Below are 12014 nucleotides of genomic sequence, written 5' to 3' on the forward strand. Positions count from 1 at the left end.
ATTATTGTAGGATGGCCTGAGTAGGATCAAAATGTTATTAAATGTATTAATTGTGTGTGTGTGTGTGTGTGTGTGTGTGTGCGTGCGTGCGTGCGTGCGTGTGTGTGTGTGTGTGCGTGCGTGTTGCCATGTTTCTGTACTCCTCAAGCAAACACATTTGTAGAAAGAAATGTTTCTTTAAGCTTTGTACATAGTTGGATATTTGTTTGAAAAGTTGACACCAAAACTATTTCCATATACCTTCAAAACTTTCTAGAAAACCTTGAAATTCACTAACCTGCCCAAAGAACAGTGCATTGTTTTCATCATCATTCAAATCTACAATTGTGTTAAAAAACGTATAGGTAAAAAAATTTTATAAAATAAAAACCCTTAAAAAGTTTAAAAACCTTTGGTAATCATCTGTAGACAAGGTGCTTAGTAAAGGCTTCTCTCTTCCTAGACTCGAGTGCCTACAAACGAAATGATCTCCAACTGAAAATTAGGAATGTTTTGCTCATGAGAACCAAAATCTACAATAATTGAGTTTGTAGTTTAAATATTAGATACAGTATTGACATCCAAAAAACACAATGTTGTTGTTGTACCACAGGGAGGTCAAGGCATGACTGAGCCAATGTTCACAGGTCAAAATATACAAAGTCAAGGTTTGCCATCTATACTTGTAAAGAATAAAATCTTCTCAAATAATATATGTATGATACATGGATTTCATATGAATAACCAATTGCTAATTATTTTTAGAATTAATTTACACATGCAAAATTGTTTAATACCGTCATACTTCGGAAATTTGAGAATGTATGTGGCACCAGTCATTTTTCCTCAAGGCCAAAATACATTTTTCTTCATCTTCTGGTCGATTGTTAACGGGATGCAATTATCGCTACTTAAAGAACACCTCAATCTGTGAACATGTTTTTTACTTTATTGATTGATTGATTTATTAATTCATTGAAAGAAATTAATAATTCTTTCAGCAAATATGCATTAAATGGATCAAAAGTAATAGTAATGTCAAATTCAAATAAATGTTGTACTTTCTAACTTTCTTTTTGTCAGTCATGACAATATACTGTATATATTGAAAATGATTACAACACTAGTGTTTTCACAAGCTAAAAATGGTTTTAAGTTAGTTATTTCTAACTTTTGCTGTACAGTACTGGTAAAAGTTTTAGGCATTTGTATAAAAATGTATACAGACGTTATATAATTTGATATCAAACAACTGTTGGAAGCAGTGTGACCTAAGAAGTGAATACAAACTATTTATATTAAGGATGTACAGTGTTACAATTCAAAAATTGATTCACCTTGACCTAAAAAAAACACTGAGCAGAAGCCAGGGATCAAAGGAGTGTCCTGAAAAAGCTTTAGAAAACCAAGACAGCTAAAATGATTTACCAGTGTATACCTCAAATCATTTATACATTGTTGGGGTATGAATCGTTTATAAATCAATGCAGATGTTAATATGATAGAATACAAGGGAGGATTTTTTTTGACACACAGGTGCAGGTAAATGGCTTTACTTTGTGACAGGGATTCTTGGAAAAATGACAGGATCACATTTTAAACCACAACACATTATCTCTAAACAGATTTTGAACTGTACTGCCGACCTGTTTATTTATTTTATTATTTTATCTTTAGTGGTGCTCAAGTTGTAATTAGTGATACAATGTGGTTTTTCATTAAGTTGGAGTTTCATTAAGTCCATCGCTGCGTAGTTTGGCTGCATGGCTCTGCGTTCATAACGAAGAAGGATGATGGTCCAAAGGCAGAAGGTTAATATGGTCTTTTTGCTTGTGGGGGCTTGAGGGAAACAGGAAAAAATCCTCCCAGGTTGGTTGTTCATCACAGCAGGAGTAGTGGGAGAGAGTTACAATTTATATTTTTTGTAGAGTTAAGACATAAATAACTTGACTTGACTGTGGGTCCATTCCCACTTTCCACTGTGAGAGTTATTCTGCTTAATGAAGTAAATAGTGATGAAAAAGTGACATAGTTCTTAACCATACGAAATTAGTAATTAAAGAGTTGATCCTAGAGTCCTTTCTTTACTGACAGCAAGCCAAATTATTTTAACAGTATATTACATAATTCATAAATGCCATTTAAAATGATCATTGTAGTGCTCTGGGCTGCTCAGAAGGGACTGGGTACAGTTTCCTCAGGTCTTTGTGTGTCTCCACAAAGGCTTACAGTACAGCTCACACTATTTGTAATGAGAATGCCATTGTCAATGAGCATATCCAAGGAGATCATGCAGGTCTGGGAAATATTAAAATTGTTTGAAGAGCTACAGTCTCCATTGTGCAGTTCCAGCTGTGTTTTCCCTTACCACTAGATGAGAAAGGTTAACATTATTTTCCTTAATTGTCATTTTCCTGCTTCAATCCATTTCTTGGTTCATTTTCTTCAGCTTGTTCGTTTTTTTGTTTGTTCTGTCTTTGTTAAAGCAAACCTGCCTTCATAATACTAGGGTTGTCAAGTGACGATGATTGTCAAGTAACTATTATTTTGAGAAATAGTAATAGTGAAGGTCTCTTTAGAAAGCACTAATAATGCAAAGTAACCAAGCTGTATATTTAGTCAAAATGGGTAATTGTCAGTTTGCTTCCAGCAAAAAGGAGAAAATCCAGAACCACAGAAGGTTAACTTAACAATTGCCTGCATGTGTAGGTAGAGCGAGTTTGGTGACCGTATGACCTTATTGTGTCTGCTGCTCTAGCCAGGCAAAGCCTGTTGGGTTTCAACCAATACATCCTACAGGTCACCAGACAACAGGTCAAAAGAAAATCTAATGGTTACTGCAGTTGCAAAAGAGTTGCACTCTACTACAAACCAAATGGCACATTCTAATAACCACACAGCCTTTTGAGGGCAGTTGTGTTGGGCTTCTTTGAAAAGAGTTTTCACTCAAAAGTATTTCTCATGGTAGTGATTAGGACAAAACAATGTCTTTTGCACCGGGTAGTTATAGGAACTAGCCACCAGGTCGGTCACCTGAGAACTACATTTTCCTGTAGAGCAATGTTCCTGGTTGCATTCGCACTGCCAGAAGGAACACTGAAGTGACGTAAGCTGGCCGACAGTGATGTAATTTATGCACAGCATTCAACAATGTTAACAGTTTTCCATGTCTGTGGAGATCATTTGTGGCATATGTAATGGTGGTTGTCTTGTCCCAAAATGTAACAAAAGTTAACAAACACACACCAAAAAAAAAAAAAAAAAAAAACACTATTTGAAGCAGGAACCAAACCCAGATCAAACCCAGTCCTAACCGCAAGACCACATTTTGTTCTTAACGATGACTGCACTCAGACTTTAATCGACTCTCAGACCGAAAGCCAAGCTGGCAGCACAGGTGACTAAGAGTGACTCGGGAACATCGGCGGCGTCAGCCTGTCTTGACTCCTTCCTTTTTTTCAGCACATTTGATTTTTTGGTGTGCTCTTCTTCAAATTTGTTCACGTGATATTCGAGAAAGGTTTGACTAATCTATTTGAATTCCATAACTTTTTGCCAGCATGGTCTGAAGATGATCTGAGCCAATTTTAAGGAAAATCAGACAAATCAGGGTAAAAAAGGAATGTGGTTCTAAACTTTACGGTTCAAAAGTTATTAGCATAAACATATGTGCAACTTTGAACTGTTGGTGGCCCAGTTTGTTTGAGTTAGACTCCAAACCTGCTATAGTTAATGTTGAGACTGTCCTCTATCTGTGTGCCAAATTTCATAACTTTCCTGCAAGCGGTTTTATGGGCTACCATAGACTCCCAGACTCCCAGAGTGGAAGAAGAACGACAACCGATTTAATAGGTGCCTTACGCACCTTTGGTGCTTGGCTCCTAAAAATTAATAAATATAATCACCAGTAATATGATTTACTGGTTTATCACTTTTGATGGCACTGTTACCAAACTGATGCAGTGTTGTCAGTGTGAAGTGACAATGGCACATGCAATGTTTGATGTCAATGTGTCTAAGCTTTGCAGAGATACAGCCTCAGCTGCAGTTTGGCATCATGCCACCCAAATCGTTGATGCGGTAAATGAAAACCACTTTGTGCATTCATTATGTCTAAATCTCAAAATGACTGACATGGGGCAATTGGATGTCAGTCAGCTTGGTATGCTGCACTGTCTGTAAAGAAACCAGTCTCGTGATTTTTGGCCAAATCTTTCAGAAGCCATTTTTCACATCTCTTGACCACTAGGTGGCATGACCACTGTTTTGGCAGGCTGTTCATCAAATTAATTTGCACGTTATTTGTTTGCGCGAGAACTGTTTGACTAGTCAACTTGAATTCTATTTTTTTTGCCAGCTGGGTTTGAAGATGATCAGAGCAAATTTTGGTGAAAATCAGACAAACTGTTTAGGAATAGTTTGAAAAAATAGTTTTTTTGGATAATTGAAAATTGTCCAAAAGATGAGATGTTTATTGTGGATAAACATCTCATCTTACCATTCTACTAGCCCTCACACAGAGGGGAAGAGCATTAGGCCGTGTTTAAATTACTGTAACACTACAACACTTCTGCCAAAGCCTTCACAGACCGTAGTGGCATTCTTCATGAAAGGGCGTTATTTAAAGCGTTATTTACTTAATTCTGTTGCTTGTTATTTTTCTTGTTCATGAAGGATAATACTGGTAAAAAAATGTATAGCCTGAATGCACTGTAAGTCGCTTTGGATAAAAGCGTCTGCTAAATGCATACATTTAATTTAATTTAATTTAAATTTAATAATAAAGGGAATGACAATAGCTGTTTCAGTTAGTTCCACAAAACTTGCAAAGTCTCTTGTTTGCACGTAGAAACCACAGTGGAATGCGTCCCAGGATGGCGGTCCCTCGAGAATTTGCTGGAGTCAGACAAACACAGGCTAAAGAAATACAATCAAAACGTATGGTTTAAATCCATGTCCATCCCTGCAACATGCATACCAATGTTGAAATGCTATTTAATTGTCATCTTATTTTCAGTCTAGCATGAAGAAAATTTGAAAGACCCCAATTCTTTCGCCATAACTCAAGGTTTGGCTTCATTCTGGGACTGTATTGTATTATTAAAATGTGATCCAAGTTTTGATTTAGAAGTAACATTCAGATCACCTATGATGCATTTAAGACGGAGGTCATTGTCTGATGATGTTTTTTTTTTTTTTGGTGTTTTCATCTACATTAAAACTAAATACAGCCATTCCAAAAACTAAGGCCCCGTCCACACGGAGACACGTTTAGCTGTATACGCATACATTTTGTATCGTATAGGTGTTTCATCCACATGGATCCGGCATTTTGGGAGAGTGAAACCGATATTTTTTTAAACTAGGTCCCAGAGTGGATTAATATGAAAACGCCGCCCTTGCGTTTTCATGTGGACAGCGAATCCGTATATTTTCTGAAACGATGACGTCATCAGCCCACGTCTAGCACCTAGTCAGACACCGCTACGTCACGTAACGGCAACAAAAACATGAACAAACACTGAACGATTGACTTTTTATTAATTAACATTAACACAGATTAATAAATGTATTGTTCCATGTTCATTTGAATACCGCGCACAAGGTATATGCACATAGTCTTCTTCTCCATTATTAGTGTATCTCTGTGGCAGAATTACAGCGCCACATTCTGGTTTGGCATGTATACTACATCGTTTTGTGTCGGTTTCGTGGTTTCGTGTGGACACAGATATTTCTTGAGACGAGGGGGAAAAAAATATCGTCTAGGGAAAGCTCTGGCTTCGTGTGGACGTAGCCTAAGACAGCACAAGATCCAACAACCTGAAATGCAAAGCTTTTGAGTAGAAACACACTAGCATCAGACTAAAGAGTAAAGCAGAGTTGACAGAGTAAAGCACTTTGTGCACAGGGACACTGTCATACTGGGACAAGAAAGGGCTCTTCAGAAACGGTTGCCTTTAGTTTGCCCTGAATTTGAAATACTTCATAAAAATGTTCTAGGATTTCCAGATCACATCAGATGAGCAGGGAGCTGTCTAGCTCTTAACCACTATAAAGAAAGGCAATGGGCAAGTCCAAAGTAAACTGTATGGAAGATGTTGAGTTGATTTGTAATTTACTTGTCAAAAGTTTTGACAGAACTGTTGATTACAGTCTGCTCCTGCTCTCCCAAGGAAAATAAGAACATAAGTTACTGCATAATTTTATAAGCCAAAAGCAACAATATTCCTGCAACGACAACTCACCAAAACATATGAGACAACTGTGCTGCCATCTTATTTCAAAATACCGTGCTTATCACTTCATTTATTGAGAAGCTTTTTGTAGAAAGCTGAGCATTTTCTTCAAACTTCTCAGTAATTGGGTCTGTAGATGTTGAGTCATGGACATACAGACAGCAAATTGTTGTGGGCTTCTATTTAAAGTTCTCCTTTGGCAAGTGCAGTGTTTAAATTATATGCTTGTAATAATGGGGCACAAATAAGACAGGAGCAGACAGCCTCAGCTTTGACTCATCTCTGCACAAACTTCGATCATTATGACTGTACGCACGCGAGATGACTGTTCTCGGTCGTCCTTCGTTTCATTTGGAGTGTGTAAAGACCTCTGTGTCACAACAACCTCGCACCGGTCATAAGAACAAATCATTATCGTTAAACATCACAGCAGTATTTTTGCACATAACATTTTGCCGACTTTGCATAACTGTATGTTATGAACCTGTTGAATGTGTTTTCACATGTCGTTCTCCTCTTGAGGAATGTCTTGTTTGGAGATTATATAACTGAGAACAGACTTCTGTTTCCCACCTCATCTGACTCATAAATTCATCACACTGGACTGAATCCAGGACTGTACCACTGCACGCAACCTGGCAAACGTTCCTTTGCCACAAAGCATTTCCTGTCATTTCATTAAACTGACCCTTTTTTATTTAGTATTGCTTGTCGCTGACCCCTCTCTTCATTTAAAAGTTTTATTCTGCTTATTTTATATAATTTCATAACAATAGAGTGGAGAGTTTTACAATCGCCATCTGTCCATTAACACAAGTACATTTCAACAACCACACATACACTAGAAATAAAGAAACACTGCCACCTAGAGTCAGAAAATCTGGCAGGGTTCAAACTACTTTCCTTCCAAGCAGTTTAATATAGTTTTTTATCACTATGCTAATTTGCATGGACTTCAGTCTTCTTGCATAGCAATTTTACTGGTTAGTAAACCAAGTGTTTGGACTACATCGGTTAGTTTATCTATGGAAATGAATGTGTGGATCATTAAGGTGATTTTCTAAAAACCTTTCCTTTCAAATTCCATTTGTCCACTCCCATGACTTACAGACCCATGCCATCTTTTTCATATCACAACAAACTAAAGGACAAACATTATCCAGGGCTGCGTTCAGCCCCGACAAAAACGGTGCAAACTGTTGTTTAAACGCAAATGGTGGTGCGTTGAACACTGTTCTGATGACGCAAGAGTTGCAACTATGGCAGCTGAGAAGGCCATTCTTTGTGTTCTTTTTGAAGAATTTTCGGAGCCTGATGAAATCGGTATAAATACGTGTTTAATACTGCAAAATACGCTCGATGTAAGTCACTGCCCTTGCCGTCCAGAATAAAACAGAACATCCCAATCAAATGAAGGGATTTGTGGAAACTGTGGTTCCTAATTATTGTGATCCAACATTTGCCTTGCATTTCAGGATGAAAAGACAAACATTTCAGGTGAAGGATAATCCACTCCTTACCTCCGAGACTGTGTTATGATCTATACGACCGTATTATTTTTATTGTGAGTATTCAGCTTATCATTATTGCTGAATGCTGTTGTTGTGCTATGATATTGTAATATTTACCGTTATATAATCAGAGGGGTATAGAAAAGTTTATGAAAGTGTCACTCCACAATACAATAGCAAAATATATAAATATGTATAGTATTTTTATGTTACATTAAGATAACAAATCAGCATCCAAAAATACAAATAGCAGCATCTGTTTTACATAGTGTTATGCTGTAAATGCAAAATGTTATGGTGTTAATGCAAATGGTTTAATGTATAGCCTCCTAGGACCCAGCTATAAAATAACACTTAAGGCAAGTTTATTCATTTATTCTTCTTTATTAGCCCTATGGCGGGGCTAAAAACGCATGTTGGTGATTAGAAATGCACTGAACAATTTCTAATGTTATCAAGAAAATGTCATCACGCTGGCCTACTACATTTTAAACAGAAATGCACTACAAGTTACATATATTATATATTTGATGTATTTCATACCATAGCAGATTTCATGTTTATCAGATACAGACATTTAGTACAGAAATACAATCTTTTATAAACATCTTATTTCAATATTTTCACAATTTCAGTGTTTCATATGGTTAACAAACAACAAATAAATGAATAAAACATTTTTTTTTTTAACGAAAGAGAGTGATTTGTGAAATATCAATTATTTTGCCAGTACTGTCTTGTCTTCTTCCTAAGTATATATATCATATATCTATCATTTTCATATGTAAACAAACAAACAAAAACCTAGAACGCATACATAACGTTACAGGATCCCAGGAGGACACATAACCAGTGACCAGGTCAGTGCAAATGCCACTGATAAAACAAGACCGAATGGAAATAGAGAAGGTGCAGTGTATTCAAGAACAGCAAAAGCGTGCAAGATGGCAGGAATAACAGCAATAAAGCACAATATAAAAGAAGCCGGGCAGTATTCATGAGATCTGCGCACACAGCATGTGTACTTGCCGTTTGAGGAACGGTCTCGTAGCGCGCCGAGTGCTTCTCGGTTTCTGTTTCTCCGCAAATCCAGATCCACGATCTGTCGACATTTCAGCGGATAGTATAAACACTGTTAAAGCGAAGTGTCTCATTGTACGTTTGACTATAACTGACTACTTTCATCATTCAAACCTACCTGTTGCTTGTCACTAAAAATATCTTCTGCAGCGACTTCTAACTCAGTCAGATACTCCAGTATTCGCTGCGCTGTCTCGTCCATGCTTGAGTCTGTGTGCTGTGCGCTGGGAAAACATGCCCGACTGATGAGGGAAACAAGTTCTGTTCGATTTCAGTTCCGTCGCAAAGCGGCCACACAACAGTTCCCACCTTACATTTGACTCTTCCTCTTCTTCTTCTGCTTGTTTTATGGCGGGTGGCATCCAACGTTAAGGTGCATTACCGCCACCTACTATACCGGAGTGTGGACCAGAGTGACTAACAGAACTTTATATATATTTTTAAAAAAAAATCTTAATGATAAAAATAACAATTATACTTTATATTCTATGTATTAACCCAGTTTCCTTTTGACTCTTCTTCTACTTGGTTTTATGGCGAGTTGCAATCTTTGCGCATATCGCCACCTACTGTGCTATTATGCAATCAGGATTTTCTTTTATTAGGGCCCGAGCACCGGTGGTGTGAGGCCCCTATTGGAATTGCTCCGTTTCTTCTTCTTCTCCAAAGTGAATCGCATGTTTGAACATGCTCCAAAACTCATGAAACTTTGCACAGGCGTCAGAACTGGCGAATTTTACATCTGATATGGGTTTCAGAAGTGGGTGTGGCAAAACGGCTCGATAGCGCCTCCTGTACACATTCAACGTAGTGTGCCTCGAGCTACGTTTTACATACATGTACGAAAATCGGTACACATGTGTAACACACCATTACCTACAAAAAAAGTCTCTTGGTACAAAATCCAAAACCCAACAGGAAGTACGTTATTTTGAATTTCCTGTACGATTTTTGTGCCGTTTTTGCCATTTCCAGGCCTACTTTGACAGACTCCTCCTACAGTTTTAATTGGATCATCTTCAAATTTGGTGAGGGTTATTTTAAGGCCTTTGTGATGTTTAATTGTGAAGATCTTGAGTTTTCGTCAAGGGGCGTGTCCCTGGCGGCCTGACAAGGTTTGATGTTTTGCCATGAAACATGCAACATGCAAGCAATGTCCGATCTGCCCCAAACTTCACACGTTTGATAGTTGTTCTGTCCTGAACACATGTCCATGCCCATATTCAGTTATAGTCATAGCACCACCTGCTGGCAACAGGAAGTGTCATGGTTAACACTGTCGTGGACTCCTAGCAACCTATTAAAAAGCGTCTGGAAGTGTTAAATACATGCTAGAAACATGCTAGCAACACTTCACTAATTGTTAAAGCATGCTAGTAATGCAGTGAAACAGGAAGTTGATGTAACTCAGGCATGCAGTGTCCAATCTGCCCCAAACTTAACATGTTTGATAAGTCCAAGATTCAGTTATAGTCATAGCGCCACCTACTGTCAATAGGAAGTGACATCTTTAACACTGTGCTGCACTATTAGCAACACAGTAAAATATGCCATTGTGTGCTAAACATGTTAAAAAGTTGCTCAAATATGATAAACACTGACTAAGTGCTAAAAGCATGCTATTAATGCCATGAAACAAGAAGTTGTAACTCATGCATACAATGCCCAATCTGCCCCAAACAAAAAAAGTCCTGGTCTGAAGACATTTACATTCCAACATTCAGTTACAGTCATAGCGCCACCAGCTGGCAGTAGGAAGTTTGGCACATATAACTGACTTTGACATATTCCTCCTATATTTATCACTTTAAATGCATATTGCCCACCGTTAGCTGTTTTCCTAAAGTCACCGGGTGGCGTTGAGCCCAGGTGCGAGGGCCCTTTCATTGCTGCTTTGAGCTTTAATTATATTAGTTGTTCTGTCTCAACTCTGAAGCCATCAAGAGTCCAGGTATCGGTTAGCTCTCCGTCCTCCACACTGAACCCCTTCAACTCCAAACCCAAACGGAACATCTTTTATATTATATTCTTTTATCTAGTCCTGTGCTATATAAAAAATTAAATAAAATCCTATATCCTGTTTTATCACTATTAAATTCATATCCCAATAAATATCCCACATCCTTATTCTTCTTACCTTTATCTTTTAGATATGCTATTAGTTCCTTCCTATCCTCACTATACTTTATACATTCATATATTGCATGCTCAATTGTTTCTTTCTCACCACAAAATTCACATAAGCCGTTAACATGTACAACGATTAAAAACAATGAACCATTCAGCCCTGAATGACCCAGTCTTAATCTAGCTATTATCCCCTCTTCCTTCCTATTCCTTCTTACATTTGACTCTTCCACAACCACAATATTTAAAGATACCTTTATTTTATTTATTTTTTAATGAATGTCCACAACACTATACCATGATACTTTTAGGTAAATTTTAGGTAGGCCTTATATAATCAGACTACTTTTTGGTTACTTTTAGATTACTTTTGGTCTTACTTGTTTAGCACATTGATTTAAATAGGATAATCTTGTTCCATATTGATATAAAAATGTAAAGAGTATGACAATACATTCCATTTGTTATAATTAACAACATGAAGTGCATTAAACATTACATCAGGGTTTCCCAAACTGGGGTTCTTAAATGAACTGCAGGGGGTTTGCGAGTTTAATGAAAAGCTAATAGTTATTAAATGATAAAAAAGTAAAATTAAATTAAGTAATTTTAAAATAACACCAATCAAAATACACTTAGCTACTAAAAAGAAATGAAATATTTCATTTGTTTACCTTCATGTCATGTGACAATTAACCATAACCGTGAACATGCAGTGATAGGTTACTTAATTATGAATACATTTATTTTAAAATCGCAGGGGGTGCTTCAAGTAGGAATAGGCTAAATGAACATTTAAAAGATGAAAAAGAGGAATTTGGAAGAATCAATAAATTATGATTTATTATTTTTTTTTTGCTATTGTGTGAATACTATAATCATGTAATCAATAAAAAAGCAACTGTAGCCTAGTCTGATTAGGAGTATTTTAAAATGTAATTTAATCTAATTACAAGTACCCTACTTAATTTTTTTTTATCTGATTATTTATATAATCAGATAATCTAGATTACATGTAGGCTAATCAATTACTATCCTCTGTATGTAATACAGGTGCATCTCAATAAATTAGAATGTC

The sequence above is a fragment of the Sinocyclocheilus grahami genome, unplaced genomic scaffold (assembly GCF_001515645.1).
Source record: "Sinocyclocheilus grahami isolate Dianchi unplaced genomic scaffold, SAMN03320097.WGS_v1.1 scaffold420.1, whole genome shotgun sequence".
In the NCBI taxonomy this organism is placed as follows: domain Eukaryota; kingdom Metazoa; phylum Chordata; class Actinopteri; order Cypriniformes; family Cyprinidae; genus Sinocyclocheilus; species Sinocyclocheilus grahami.